A 16,296-nucleotide genomic window follows, 5' to 3' on the forward strand; every position below is an offset into this window, starting at 1 on the left:
AACCGACTTGTGATTTCCATGATTTCGTATTTCCACGTTTCTTCCAATTGTATTTCTATTTCGATCATATCCAGGTTATATATATATATAACCTAATTCATAGACTATGTATCAACAAATGATGTTATAATATTATATTATAATAGTAATATTATTGAAATAATTATTAAAATAATATTAACTAATAATTTATATTATTAGTTAACATAATTATAATATTATTAAATTTATATTAAAATTATTAGTTAATATTAATTATAATGTTATTAAAATAATATTAAATAATAATATTATATTATAATAACATTGTAATAACATTATACTGTGATATTACATATCCCCAATTTTTCTATCAATCACAGAAATATTACAGAAACATTACGGCACGATCTTCCCCCAAATCGGTACCATTGCAACGGTAGTTTGATCTTATAATAATAACCGAATGTGGCAGTCAGTCGACTTAGTTCAGCAATCCGCGAAACGGAGGGTGATCGCGTGTTCCCGTGCGGTTTGCCGTGCTCCAGACAACAGAGGGAAAAAGTTCAACAAAATCCTCATTAAACGGGGTTAAACTCGATACGCATCTCCACTAACGTGTGGACGAACAGATGTTCCGTTCTCCCGGGAGGATTTAGAGTTATCGCGAGTCCGCCGGATAAACAGATTTTTCGGTCAAAAGCGCATTAGCCGGGCTCCTCCTCACTATTTATTCGGATTTACTCTCGGTTTGGCTCTCTCTCTCTCTCTCTCTCTCTCTCTCTCTTCGTAATTTCTTACATCATTTCGCATCCGACTTATCTCACGAAAAGCATTACGCGTCGAATGTGAATTTCCGAAATTCCTTCGTTTCTAAATTCTGAGAAATGTATTATTCAATCTCGACGTGTACGTTGCCTACTACCACTGCTGTAATAAACTGACAAGAGGAATACTTATTTACTGCTAATGTCATTAGGATGACAAATGCAAAAAACGGAGATTATTTGTGACTCGACATATATGTATTTTCCATCTAACTGACGCACACACACACACACACACACACACAGAGACAAGCTCTTCTGGAGAAGACCTCGTCGAACGAAGATTCAATTTGAAAATAGTCGAGGAAACGAAACGGAAAGAGGAGGAGGAGGAGGAGGAGGAGGAGGCGTCTTCTCGTGCAGAAGGGATCTGTTCTTTCGTTGAGCTCGTTCAGCGCGGTTAGTTTCCGTTCTCCGATCGACCTTTAGCGAAAAACGGCGACCAGCTCTTAGCTCTGTTATTGTCGCGAACCTTCCTTGCGCGTCCTTGCACTAGGAGAAACGTGCTGTTTGGCGACGTAGCGTGAACGTAGCAGCCGCGCGCCTATAAACCTCGCCTCATGCGTCCTGCGTTGTATCGTGTAATCACAACGTAAAACGTGGAAGCAGTTTACGCGGTAGTAGTAGCGGCGAATTGATATACTTGTTGCGCTGTTTTCTGTTTACGTATTACGTGGTCAGTTGATCAATTTACGACGCCCGCTTACGACAGCGACCAGTGTCGTTGAAAAGTACTTTCATTTCGGTGTTTGCGCGCACGATCGTTGTTTCTCGCTGGACGAACGTCTCGTGTTTTGTTTCTTAGAAATAAAAGAGACTCGGAAATTATATATATATATATATATGTGCTTGTTACTGAGATGGGAAACGGAAGTACGAATTTTGTTAGATTTTCTTTATACTCCTCTTGGCTTTTAATTATTTCACACTGAAACCACTGATAAGTGGAGGCGTAAAAATTTCTCATCCAGAAAAATTGAAACAAAAAGAAGGAAAAAAAAGTGAATCGTTATGATGCAATCAAGTACGCAAGTTTTTATTTGTACATTATTTATACACAACTACGTTATCTGTATACCTAAAATATACCGTTTTAAATATGTAAAAATATACTTATTCAGATCTAAATATGTAAAAACGTATTGTTTTACATATTTAGTAAAATTTCTATAATTGAAAATTATAAATTGACCTTTTTCGCCATTTCGATAGTTTTAGCGTCAAATGCCTTCGACATCTGGAATTGAAAATTATGAATCGGTCATTTTCATAATTTCAGCAATTTGAATCGTTATGATGCAATCAAGTACGCAAGTTTTTATTTGTACATTATTTATACACAGCTACGTTGTCTGTATACCTAAAATATACCGTTTTAAATATCTAAAAATATACTTATTCAGTCTCCGAAATATGTAAAAACTTATTGTTTTATATCCGAAAAAATTCTATAATTGAAAATTATAAATTGGCCATTTCGGTAGTTCTAGCGTCAAATGTCTCCGGCATCTGGAATTGAAAATTATGAATCGGTCATTTTCATGATTTCAGCAATTTTAGCGGCAAACTTAAATCGTTTATTCTTCTTAGAACTCCAACTGTTGTTTCTAATTTACTTGAAGTGTTCACGTTTGTCAGAGATCAGTGATCCTGTTGATTTTCATCGCTCCGTCGAAGCAAATGCTCGCGTCCCTGCGAAAACAGCCTCGCGGGCTTCGGAATTCCGCGATCTAGGCCCGCGATTTCCAGCAACGCGACGCGCAAACTTACCGGCCGAGTTCAAGCGTGAGTCGGAAAGTTTTCGACACGCCGCGCGGCGGGATCGAGTTTAAAGGACGGCTCGAGTTTCGTCTCGAGTTCTTTCTGGCACGTTCGCCAGAATCAGGCGCGTTTCCGCCGCCTGATCGAATCACCCGGTTGAATTTCGCTCCGAAAATACTCCGCGGTTCTCCCCTCCCTCTGCCTCCCGTCAGCGATGTCGTTTCCGCGATTTAACGTTTTTTTCTTTTTTTTTTAAATTCGGAAGAGCTTTCATTGGCAGAAAAATTCTGGAAAATTTCCAAAAGGAAATTCTAAGCGTTAGAGAACAGATCCGAAATGACAGTACTTTTTTCTGAAAAGAAAAAAAAAAAAAAAAAAGAATCGACACGAAAAGCGATACGCGCAGGCGATTTTTCTTTTGCGAGCGTGAAATCCGTTGGGCAAATGAGACTTAAACGCGGCGTGATTACGCAGTCGTTTGATTTTTCTTCATTTTTTTTTTCTTTTCTTTCTTTTTTTTTTCCTCTGTTGACTCATTGTAAGTACGATAGTCTATCGAACGAGCGCGTCAGTTTGTACGACGTAGGAGAAGATTAGCGATAGCGAGAGAAGCAACGTGTCATTGACACGATAAGGATTACGTAAATCGGAATGCTTCTTAAAGCCTACTTTAGTATTATTGTATACGCACCCTAACGTCCGTTCGTCCGCTTGCAGCGCGTAGATTTTCGATAAAGGCGAAAGAAATCGATCGTGCGAGAGAGAGAGAGAAAGAGAGAGAGAGAGAGAGACTTTGTTCATTTTATGTTCGGCGTGTGAAAAATCCGAGAACTGAAAAATAAATGGCTGAAATTCGTTAAAAATTCCAAATTAAACGATTTCATTGCGAATTAAACGAAAATAAATTAAAGTGAGATTTTATAAAAAAAAAAAATTGTCAAGTGTGGTGAAATTTAACCACTTGCGCTGGCAACTGATTGCGGACCATAACGAGTGACCGGGTATATAAACCGTGTATATTATACAATAATTCGTCGCTTTCTTTTCGAACCCGTCGGTACATCACCGGAGAAGTAATGAATTTATTATTTATTTTGCCGATTTTGTTTTACTCAAATATACTTGAAACTGAGGAAATATTGTAATTTTTGGGACAACAAAATTCTCGCAATCTCCCATCCCAGCGCAACACAGGTTAAACGTCAAACATTGATCACCAGATCGACATAATTTTCATTATTGTCATATCGGTTTCTTTCACTTTCGTTCGAAGGAAATCTTCGTCCGGCACGAGGACAGGCGGAGGTGACCGTGCATACATTTCTAGACACGTATATATGCATACATATATACGTACAATGTACTTGTGCAAGATGAATGTGAGTATTATTACGCGGTAACGATCCTGTAAAACCCAATGCGATTTGTCCAGTTTATCCCCCCCCCCCCCCCGTGTTGTTCATGCGATCTTTTATAAACGTTGATTTACATAGATAGGTAGCGGCGAGTCACGGAAAGTGCAAACCGCGTAGAGATTCGTCGCGTTTCAAGGAAATGGCCGCGCGAGCACATTTGAGAGCGTAGCTTGCGAGAAGCGACAGACGCTCTTAACGAGCGATATATGGATTTCGTTTCGACGCGGCGTAGGTTAATAAGTTCACTTGTTAGAAATTCGGCGAAATTGGGAATTGTACATTTGTATATCGCTGGAAAGATCTATTTCATCTCGATCGATCTTTTCTCTCGATCCTCCTCGTTTACGTTTTTATATTACGAGATGGATTTTGCTTGATTGATGTTTTACTGAAAGACAAATTGTTATGTTTTAGCGGTTTCGAAGGTAAATTCCGTTCCTGCCTGTTTATTTCGTTTCGTTTCCCACGCGATTGATTTTCGTCACGTGTCAGCGAGTAGCGTTCGTTTCTTATCGCGAATAATTTGTTGCACGCGTCGAGCCGCGAGATCCGCGTGCGCGAATCGCTGCTGCGTACGACAGGGCGTCCGATAAAAATGTTCAGTCAAATGAAATGGAACTGTTGCTGCATGGTCGTTGAACAAGCATGTATATATTTGCAGAGAGAAAAATGGGGGGAAAATCGGGGAAGCGTCGATTACACGTGAATGAAGTTTCAAAACGTGCGCTTGAAGTTTCGTATATTTTTTTGAGAGGGAGAGGGTGCTGAAATAAATTCTCACGAATCATGCGTCAATTCGTCTGATTTTTCTTTCTCAAGGTGGCTTCTCAAAAGTTATAACACCAGAACACCAGTATATTCGAATTGATAAAATTTGTTCAACCCTAGAACTACCAACGATTGTAAGCACGAGATTTCCATCGAGATAAAATTAAAATGAAAGAGGAAACAGAAGAATTTTACTATACAAGTTCATTTATATATTCTAGAAATTATATACATCGTATGTTGTACACTTAAAAATGATAAATTCATAAATTTCCAGAAATATATACTTATATATCGTTAATTATGATTAAATGTATAATTATATATTACACATTCTAAAAATGATACAAATCATACATTCGAATTGATAAAACTTGACACTATTCCAATCAGCCGTAGAATTGCCAACGATTGTAAGCACGAGATTTCCACCGACATAAAATTAAAATGAAAGCGGGAACAGAAAAATTTTACGATATAAGTTCATTTATATATTCTAGAAATTATTTTAGAAATTGTTATTTATATATTCTAGAAATTATATACATCAAATGTATATACACTTAAAAATGATAAATTTATAAATTTCCAGAAATATATATATCATTTATTATGATTAAATGTATAATTATATATTACACGTTCTAAAAATGTTACAAATCATACATTCGAATTGATAAAACTTGACACTATTCCAATCAGCCGTAGAACTACCAACGATTGTAAGCACGAGATTTCCATCGAGATAAAATTAAAATGAAAGGGGAAACAGAAAAATTTTACGATACAAGTTCATTTATATATTCTAGAAATTATTTTAGAAATTGTTATTTATATATTCTAGAAATTATATACATCATATGTATACACACTTAAAAATGATAAGTTCATAAATTTCCAGAAATATATACTTATATATCATTAATTATAATTAAATGTATAATTATATATTACACAAAAATGATATTACACAAATCATACATACACGGAAGCGATTACAATCTAAAAACTCGGAAAAGAAATCTCTGTGCTCTACGTGCGTAGAATGCCCGAATGACAGATATTGCAATTAAGTTGGCCATTTTGACTAACCGTCGATAGTTCTGCAATAGCGTTAGACACACCGGGTACTACAATAGCGCGGCGCTTGAATCGATCGCAATTTCGCATTGAAAGTCGCGATTAAGTACAATGGAAATAATCAGCCGCGGCGAAATCAATATTCCATCACAATGGAAAATGCGGGAACGGGCAACCTTTTGCGCGTGCACGCGAAAACTTTCAATCGAGTTCCATCAGCCTCAGAATATTTGCCTCAGTGGGTGGGCGGAGAAGGGGAGGGAGAGTAGCAATCAATGCAAACAAACGTAAGTTCCATTCATTTGACTCAACATCGCGCGCGAATCCAAAGCTGCGGATCTCGTGCGAGTTTATCTCTCTTTCTCTCGCTGGTTGGAACAATATATATTTGGATTTAAGGGCGAAAAGAAGGGTGGGGAACGAGAGAGAAACAAAGGAGGACGAGGTGAATTGTACATTCAGAGGGAGGGGGGGGGGCAAATAGTAGAAGAGCACGCGCGTGGAGGATCTATTGTACATTCGCGTGTGCACGAAAACGCTCGAGATCGAGCTAGTTCCCCCTCCTTTCTTTTTTATTTTTTATTTTCCATTTTTTAGACGACGGGCGAACGGGCGAATCGAAGTTTAGAAGAATTTACCGACCGATACGTTTTTTGTAGACGAGGACCGAGAAACCTACTACGTACTGTTTTATAAAATGTTTCGAGAACGAGGAGTGATGTAAAAAAAAAGTAAAAAAAAAAAAAAGAAAAAAAAAGAAAAGAGAGAGAAAGAGAAGTGCGTGCCACCAACGATGCCTCACTAGGTGCGCAGTGTAGAGAGATTATTCGCTATGTCGGAAGGATAGTCGACACTTTATGTTCATTTCGAGAGAAAAATAATGTTTCCCCGCAGTACACACACGTACATACACAGACACAGACACACACACACACACACACACACACTGTACGTTTATATTTCCGCTGAATAAATTATTATTTTCTATGCTACGACAAAACTGCTGACTCTGAGTTTTCATTCGAACACCCGCCAAGAATTTCTTTCGCCTCGTCAGAGGTTGTTTATTATTTTATTATCACGTAATTGCGATGAAAATTTTCAATAATTCGCGCGTCACGGAATCAAAAAAGGAATTCGAGTTATTCTGAAAACGAACGCGAAATTCCGAACACGAATTTTCAAAAAAAAAAAAAAAAGAAAGAAAAGAAAAAGTATTTCAACATGGAATCCTGATGGCGACGATTTCTGCTCCGGCGAAAGAAATCTTCATCTTCCTCGAGAGAAGTCGCCTGCCACCGGGACAATTATACGATTTTCAATTCGAATCGGCATCGACCGGGAATAATTGATAGCAAGCGGTCAAAGGCGAGGACTCTCTCATTCGTAAAATAAACTCGGGAACAGTTTCCATCAGCCTTTCCACAAAAAGATCTTCGCGGACTGACGTAGTTGATTGCGTCACGGACTCCAATTACTCGGTATTTTCATGTAATTTGAAATGTTTCTTGCCACCGGAAGAAGAATATTCCGGAAAATTGAATAAACGAGAGAGCGGCACGGAAATCACGCGGGGAGAAACCTTACACTCATGCGCGCGCGGGTGGAGGAGGGAGGATCGATTCGTTTGCGATAATAATGAAAGAGACTTCTGTCAACTGTGGAAATAGCATCCTTTCTTACCCTTCGACCGCGGAGATGCCTTCGTTCTTATTTCGTCTCCCGTTATTTCAGACAACTGCTTGTTGTCACGCTCTCTCGTGCTACCTCGTTTTCTTTTTTTCCACCTTTCGTTATTTTACTCGCTCGTGACAATTCTTTCTCTTTTTTTTCTTTTTTTTTTTTTTTTTTTCCTTTCAGCTCGAAGAATTCGTTGAAAATCCACGGAACGAAACGGTGTTCCGATTCGCGCGCGTTTCTCCTCTTATTGCGCGGATTGCGCAATAAGAGAGGGGACGAGCAACGAGAGAGAGAGGTCCGAACTGTAAGGAATTTTTGGCAATCGAATACTGGCCAAGTATTCTGCATGAACGTTGCGTAAATGGAACGCCCATTAACGTTCCGCGCGATCGATTAATAGCCGGCCATGCGTGTAATTATTCCTAAAGTCGGGAGATACCGTTGGCTCGTGCGATTCTAATAATAAGACCAACGTTTCCTCTGTCTGGAAGGCAGTGATGTCCAAGCACTTTGTTCACGTTGCACTCGTGACGAAATTCGAAAGAATCGGAATGAAATTTTACGATTAAACTGTATTTTTGTTACATCAACTCGTTTGTCATCATCTCGTTAAATTAAATATTTTATATTTCTTCCTTTATAATAATATCTCTGACTTTTTCTAGAGAAAGTAATTTAAACTAACGAGCTTGATAAAGTACGTGATTTCAATTCACCTTAGAGAAATAAAATTCTCTGTTGATTTATATTAAATTAGCAGTTGGCAGTTATAAAAGAAATATTGAAATACGAAATTTTAATTTTTGAACATTGAAATTAAATTGTCATGCAATTTAATTCATTCGGTACAATGTTTTAGTGATACTTTAGTCAGTGCATTAAATAATTTATTAAACGATATAAAATTAAAATTAATAATTCCGCTCGACGTATACTCATAAATATGAATATAGGATAAACCATCGAATCCGAGACAAAACACACCGCGAATCGTATTAATTGCCAACAATATTAAATTAAATATGTCAAGAGAATTAAACGTCGATCTTCAACGTTATATGTTTATATCTCTGTGGAAACTGCATGCTACGTGGATTTTACAATTAGAATTATATTTTCTTACCGGGAATTCCGAACGGTGTCCGAGCAATAAAAATTCCACCAGGCGCGAACAGATCAACCTCATTCTTTATCTATTAAATCCTCTCGACAGTCGGTCCACGTCCCACAACTATACCTACAATCTACAATCACCAAGTGGGAGATTGTTCCACCACTGGGATGTTTCAATCTTCAATTTTTCGTTGCAGAAACATAACTTAAGGGAGTATTCTAGTGTGAGGTGCGTGTCTTTTTAACTTTCTTAGGGAATTTTTTGCAAAGAAACTGTTACACCTTTTGCAGTCAAATTGACAAGGTTCATTTCTACGTATTTCAACGACGTTTCAAAATTTTTTGGGACAAAAAATAGTTACAATTAGTGGCACTGCATACTCTCAAACATAGTCGCTTTTAAAAAAGGTCGTCTCAGGCCATTCTGCTTGTCGGAAATAAAAAAAAAAACGCGAATGCCCCTTAATTAGTATGAGTTTGGCTATAGCAGGTACCAAAACAAAAGAAAAAAGTCGGTAATTAAAAAAAGTGGCGATACCTTGAAGTTCGATCATCGATTTTTGCATAGTTTTTGTTAAACTTCGGAAGCCTAAAGAAATATAAGAAATAAAATTTTTCAGTTGATTCTGGTAGGGGCTATAGTCACACATGTACTAAATGCGTACTTAAAATTTTGAGTCAATTGGTCAAGTAGATTTTAAAATATCATGGACACCGTCCGTTCTGAGAAACATAGTTTCCAGAAAAATGCCTTTAAAGTTTAGTATTGCGGTAACAATGACGCTGGTCGTCGCGTCCTTCAAACAACCATAACTTCGTTAATTTTAGGAGTTCACATGTTACAGAGATTTATTCTTCAAACTATGTCCTTTAAGAATATGCAAAAAAAAATCGAGTTTTTTCAAAAGTTCACACTAGAATAACTCGTTAAACGATAAACAGAAGGAAAGTAACAAACGGCGAGCAAACAAGTCTCGGTCAACAAGGATGAAGATTCAGTGACATGATTCCGAAGCCAAACGCGACATTCGCGGTCGCTTTCTAGAGCGGATGATTACGACACGCTTGTTTGTTTTACACGTGCGTCCATTTCCACGTGTGTTCCATATATCGTTACGCTTGATCACTGATAGAAAGTAAGCAAACGTCACACAAACGTGATCGTGGAGCCAGTTTTATCTATTTATCAAGCAGTGTCATAACGCCTCGGATGGGAGGGGCACGGTGCAACGTCGCGGCGCCAAGCTTTTCAATGGCTGCGTCAAGTTTCGCGATGGGCGAAACAGTTGGGAACTTTGGCAGAAACTTTGGATAGAACGTCGCTATGGAATTTCCATACCGCGTGGCCACCGTATTCCCGCGAAGTGGGTTGATGTGAAAAGGATCGCTATTACGAAGTGTTTGCACACTTATTGCAGAATCTTGAATGTTTTTGGATTAAATTACTGGATTTTTCCAATATATTTATATAAATATATTTAATTTAAATAATGTATTTATATAAATTATTTAATAATACACATACATGTATATATATATTATATATATTATAAATATATATTATATTTATATATTATATTATTATATTATATTATATATATCAGTTTATATTATTATATATATTAGTATACATATATTATATATTAAGAATATATATAAATTATTTAAATTATTTACAATATATTATTCAATAATAGAAGTTTGTATTTTTAACTTAATGTTTCGCTTTTAGTTCAAATTTCCAAGTTCCTTTCATTCGTTAACTGAAGAAACTTCCAAGGTGAATTTAAAAGAAAAATTAAACGAAGATTCTAAGAAAAAAAGGCAAATTAAAAAGAAAAGCTCAACTCTCGCGGAGTTTTCGTCTGTAGATTCCAAGATATTGTAAGTTACCAAAAAAAAATAAAAAGTCACTCGCGAACGAGGTGAATTTGAATTTGACGTTGAAACAAGGTGAATCTCACGTTGCAAGAAGTTGTTGAATACAGTCTGCAAAATGATTGACTTGTTAATGTTCTCCTTTCGCTCGTAAATTCCAAACCAATAAATTAAAAGAGAGAGAGAGAAAAAAAAAAGAAAGGTGATGTTGAACCCAACTGCAGCTCCCAAATAACCGAGCATAAATATTTTCTCGTGTCTCGCGCGAGGGAAGATGAATTCCTCGGGCAGAAAAATGAGCGGTGGCCGGCGCGGGAAGCGAGTCGCGCGATCCAGCTTGAAAATTCCAGGCTCGCGCGCACGTTTCTTCGTGCATACCTGGCCTCGGCGGGGCGTGCGATCGAACGAACGATATTCGTGACACATCCCACGTGTTGGCATTCCCGCATCCTAGCCCATTGGATCCCGCGGGATTTATTTTAAGATCGGTATGACGGCGACGTGGGTTTACAGGCCGCGGCGGCAACGCAGCCGCGCCGACGCCTCAGTGAATCCGCGGCTGGCTCGTACGCGAGTCGCACGCGACGTCTCCGCATCGAGACACCATCGATCCATCGATCCGTCGATCCAACCCTCACGCGCTCGATTCCACGCGCGAATTACCATCTCGCGGTCGCCTTCGCATCGTAAATCTCTATTTACGGTTGTACATATCTCGGATGTATTCGGAAAATTTCGTACGTAGGTGTATCCAGAATTTGCGCGGACAGTTAGCTGTTTCACTTTCAATTGAATTTGTATTATTAGTCTGAACGGGCTGTAATTGGCACGATGAAACAATTGGCTCGGTGTAAGTTTTCGTGGTATATGCAGCTGGAAAGTTGCAATCGAGATGATCTTGCGGGATATTAACGGTAGGACTACCGATGGGAAAGTATGATATAACAGCAAAAAGAAAGTATAATATAAAGTATATAGTAATATAATAGAACATAATAGAAGAAATAATAATATAATATAATATAATGATATAATAGAAGAAAGTACAATATAATTATATAATACAATTCTAATATAATAAAAGAGTGTACAATATAATTATATAATATAATTCTAATATAATAGAAGAATGTACAATATAATTATATAATATAATTCTAATATAATAGAAAAAAGTATAATATAATTATATAATACCATATAATAATATAATAGAAGACAGTAAAATATAATTATATAATATAATTCTAATGTAATAGAAGAAAGTACAATATAATTATATAATATAATTCTAATATAATAGAAGAAAGTATAACATAATTATACAATATAATACTAATATAATAGAAGAAAGTACAATATAATTATATAATATAATATAATAATATAATAGAAGAAAGTAAAATATAATTATATAATATAATTCTAATGTAATAGAAGAAAGTACAATATAATTATATAATATAATTCTAATGTAATAGAAGAAAGTACAATATAATTATATAATATAATTCTAATGTAATAGAAGAAAGTACAATATAATTATACAATATAATTCTAATATAATAGAAGAAAATACAATATAGTTATATAATATAATTCTAATATAATAGAAGAAAGTATAATATAATAGCAAAGAAATTAAAGTGCAAGCCACGATAAGAAGTTAATAATGGAGAATATAGGTTTCTGTTAATACATTTGATTAAAAGTCAGTCGACTGTCTAAATATATAAAACTTATATAGAAAATTATAAATTTGTCATGTTGACCACTTGTTCGCTTTTGACGTTAAACTAAAAGAAACAGAAATTTTTTGTTTCGCAAAGAATCTCCAAAAATATACTGTTTTACATTTATAGAAGATCTAACAAAAATATTCAAATGGTCATTTTGACCATTTTGGTAGTTCTAGTGTATGTAACTGATTAACATCGGTATATGAGTGACAATATTCAATCGGATCTTTAACCAAGTTGAATATCAATTTTCTGCAATAAATGTCCAGCTTCTTTATATTCTTTTCTTCACTTATGTTTGAGATACAACTTTGTGCCATAACCATAATATAATACATATATACAAAATTTTTTACATCTCCTGCAGCAAATACCCAGCTTCTTTATACTTCCTCTTCTCATTCTCGAATTGTTTTTCCCATTTATACAAATTTTTCGCGACTGTTTCAGATACCATTTCGTGCCATACCAACCATTTTGTAGTATGATACGTACGAAACTTTTTGCACAATGTTAGTACAACATTCCAACAACACTCTCACGAGCCAATCGAACCAAGTGGAGTTCTACCGTTCGCGATTTCTTCGAAATCCCGCGACCTTCGGTACCGCTGTCGCCTTCGTTCCGCTTCAGCAACGGTGACGTTCACCTGAACGCGGTTGGCCGTTTGTCAAGAATCGACGAGCGCGAGCGAATCTCTCGCGAGATATTTCGAGATGTGTAGGCACGCTCCCGATGGGAATCGGGACGCGGCTCGCCCTGTCAGAGTGTCGCAATCGGCAAGTCGATTTGGTAAGAGAGGAGGCAACCTGGTTTTCATCATTCGATTTCGACCTTTTCGTTCGTCGATCTCGCCCCTTCGACGTTCCCTCGACCGCGTTATATTTTCTCGGAGCAACGTATTCAAACGATTTGCAGATCGTTTCGGCAGGCCAGGCTCCTTTCCTGGAACCACGTGGGCGTGTTAAACGCGCGGGCACGAGGAAGCGAGGCGGAAAGTAGCAGCAGCCATTTGAGAGAAGATCGAGGGATCGCTAACCGAAAAAATCCCCATCGCGATTTCACGCGTGATTATTTATAACCGGCTGCTTGTAAACACGGCGTACTTTGGCGTCTGCCGCCGGCCGCCATTTCTTGCAAAACCTATTTCAACGTCTCTCGCGTCTTGCGCTTCGATTCACTTTACCCGGTGACATCATGCTCGCGGGGAGGGGGGAGGGGATCTCGGCGAGTTTCTAGAATGATGTTACGCGACGCGAAGGCCGACCCAGCAGCCGGTCTGTCTTTCCGCGGTAGTCTCGTTAGAAAGTTGCGCCGTGAGTTTCGGCGAACAAATTGACTTTTCTTTTTTTCTTTTTTTTTTTTGCAAGTCGAACGAGATTACGAGTTGGCGCGATTCTGCGCTGCCTTTTAAAATCAATCGGGGCTGTGAGACGGTGTCGAGGGAATTATTTCAAGTTAATCCGAGTGGATTAGAATAGGATCGATATTTGAGAATGTTTCACTGTGGATTTGGTGAATTCGGCTTCTATTTAGGAATTCAGACTATGAAATGCACTGGTGTCATCAGAGTAAAAATATAAGTCGGCAGGTCTTTGGAAACTCGCGACTGACCACGTTCACTCGCTATTCGAAATTGTATTTTAAAGTGTTATTTAATGTTATTAGTATGAAAATACAAGTTGTCTTTGGAAATTCATTTACTTCATATATATATATATATATATATATATATATATATTTATATTAAATAATTTATATATATATAAATTATTTAATAATATTAATATAGGTATATATATATATATATAAATTTATAATCATTTTATAAATATATATATATATACTTATTATATATTATTTTTTAAAAATAGTAATATGTCTGAAAAAGATATATTTTGATAAAATATTTATATATAATTTATTTATATTATTACTTGGATTTTAGTTTAAAAAAAAACAATTAATTTGCAATTAATAAATATTACAATAATTAAATCTAACCAAACATCAGAAATAATATTTATTATTATATTTTAATTAAAAAAATTAATTAATTAATTAATAATTTTAAAAATTATAATATATATATTCAACATTCATTTACTTTCTCTGTCACATTTTCCTATTAGAAATATTATTTAATATTAAGTAAAGTATTACCAAAGTATTATTTAATATTGAGTAAAGTATCATTTAACATTATCAGCATAAAAATGTTGTCTTTGGAAATTCTCAACATTCATTTACTTTCTTTGTCACATTTTCTTATTAGAAATATTATTTAATATTAAGTAAAGTATTACCAAAGTATTATTTAATATTGAGTAAAGTATCATTTAACATTATCAGCATAAAAATGTTGTCTTTGGAAATTCTCAACATTCATTTACTTTCTCTGTCACATTTTCCAATCAGAAATATTCCAAAACCTTGTTTAACATTTAGTATCACGAAAATAGAAGACGATAGTCCTTGGAAACACTGGACAGGCCACTTTTTCCATCGCGTTTTCCTATTAGAAAGTACAGAGGGACCTGTTACACGGTTCAACCCCCTTTCGAAACGTATAAGTCGTGTTTCTCGGCAACTTTTCGTCCTCTTTCGCGGACACGTGAATAATAAACACGGCGGGAAGGGAGAACGCGAGTGCGGTATGAAGCCGTTTCGGAAACATCAAGGAGGAAGTCAAACTCTCTCGATTCTCTGACAAGCTGCCAAGCGTCTGAGGTCGCGGTTACGTAAGCGACGTGAAGCGCCTCGGGCCCCCGATTCGATTCATCGTCCAACAATAATTCATCGATCGCGTTTTATGCGCGTATCAGCCCAGATATCACGCTGCTCGTGGAAGCAGGAAAAATGTAGAACCGCACGATCCTTGATACACTACGTTCGGTATCGGTTGATTAATATCGGAGTGGAAGTGAAGTAAACAGCACCTTGCCGTGGAGATATTCTCTTTTCCGATCGACGTTCGATTTTTTTTTCCAGATCGGAAGTAGAATTGTGGTCCTCGCGCGTGGAGAGAAGAACAAAGTGAGAATTGTAAATGGTTAAAATAATTTTAACAATTAGATGAATATAAAATAGTTGTAAATGAACTTATGCTTGATTTCTAGATGACCCTCGAGAAGATTATGAACCAGAGAACGAGAAAAAATAATATTTTAGTAAATGGTGAAGTGAAGTGAAGTGAAGGTATTAAAAGTATTAAAATAATTTTTAATTGAATAAACAAGTATTGCCGTGAAATTATTGCAAACTGATTTTTAGATAATCCTCGAGAAGATTATGAGCCGAAGAACGGAAAAAATAGTATTTTAATAAAAGGTGAAGTGGAGTAAAAGTCGAAAAGTATTAAAATAATTTTTAATTGAATAAACAAGTATTACCGTGAAATTATTGCAAACTGATTTTTAGATAATTCTCGAAAAGATTATGAGCCGAAGAACGGAAAAAATAGTATTTTAATAAAAGGTGAAGTGGAGTAAAAGTCGAAAAGTATTAAAATAATTTTTAATTGAATAAACAAGTATTACCGTGAAATTATTGCAAATTGATTTTTATATAATTCTCGAAAAGATTATGAGCCGAAGAACGGAAAAAACAGTATTTTAATAAAAGGTGAAGTGGAGTAAAAGTCGAAAAATATTAAAATAATTTTTAATTGAATAAACAAGTATTACCGTGAAATTATTGGAAACTGATTTTTAGATAATCTTCGAGAAGATTATGAGCCGGAAAAAATAGTATTTTAATAAAAGGAGAAAAAATTAATAATATTTTAATAAAGTGAAGAACGATGTGAAAGTCGAAAATAATTTTTGATTAAATAAACAAGTATCACTGTGAAATTATTGCAAACTGATTTTTAGATAGTCTTCGAGAAGATTATGAGCCGGGCAGCGAGAAGTCTCGCGTTTTAAAATAATATTTTAACAAAAGAAGAAGCGAAGTGAAGAAGAACGAAGCGAGGTGCAAGTGTTAAAATAATTTTTAATTAAACGGAAGAGCGAAATAAATACATTGTAAAGTGAGGAACAAAGTGAGATCCGG

The 16,296-nt window shown here is 36.0% G+C and overlaps 1 protein-coding gene and 1 long non-coding RNA gene across 3 annotated transcripts in view; both read left to right on the forward strand.

Moving 5' to 3' along the window:
* LOC122533382 overlaps positions 1–16,296 on the forward strand; it is a 227,746-nt gene that overhangs the window by 4,397 nt on the left and 207,053 nt on the right. The window lies entirely within an intron of this gene.
* On the forward strand, positions 14,656–15,569 carry LOC122534115. Of its 2 annotated transcripts, none has more exons than XR_006307831.1 (2): positions 14,656–15,285; positions 15,360–15,569. It is a non-coding gene; the product is annotated as an uncharacterized LOC122534115 (long non-coding RNA). The 2 variants fall into 2 exon arrangements; XR_006307832.1 differs by having other exon boundaries at positions 14,656–15,276.

Source organism: Frieseomelitta varia, unplaced genomic scaffold, assembly GCF_011392965.1.
Source record: "Frieseomelitta varia isolate USP_RPSP 00005682 unplaced genomic scaffold, Fvar_1.2 scaffold_146, whole genome shotgun sequence".
NCBI classification, from domain to species: Eukaryota; Metazoa; Arthropoda; class Insecta; order Hymenoptera; family Apidae; genus Frieseomelitta; species Frieseomelitta varia.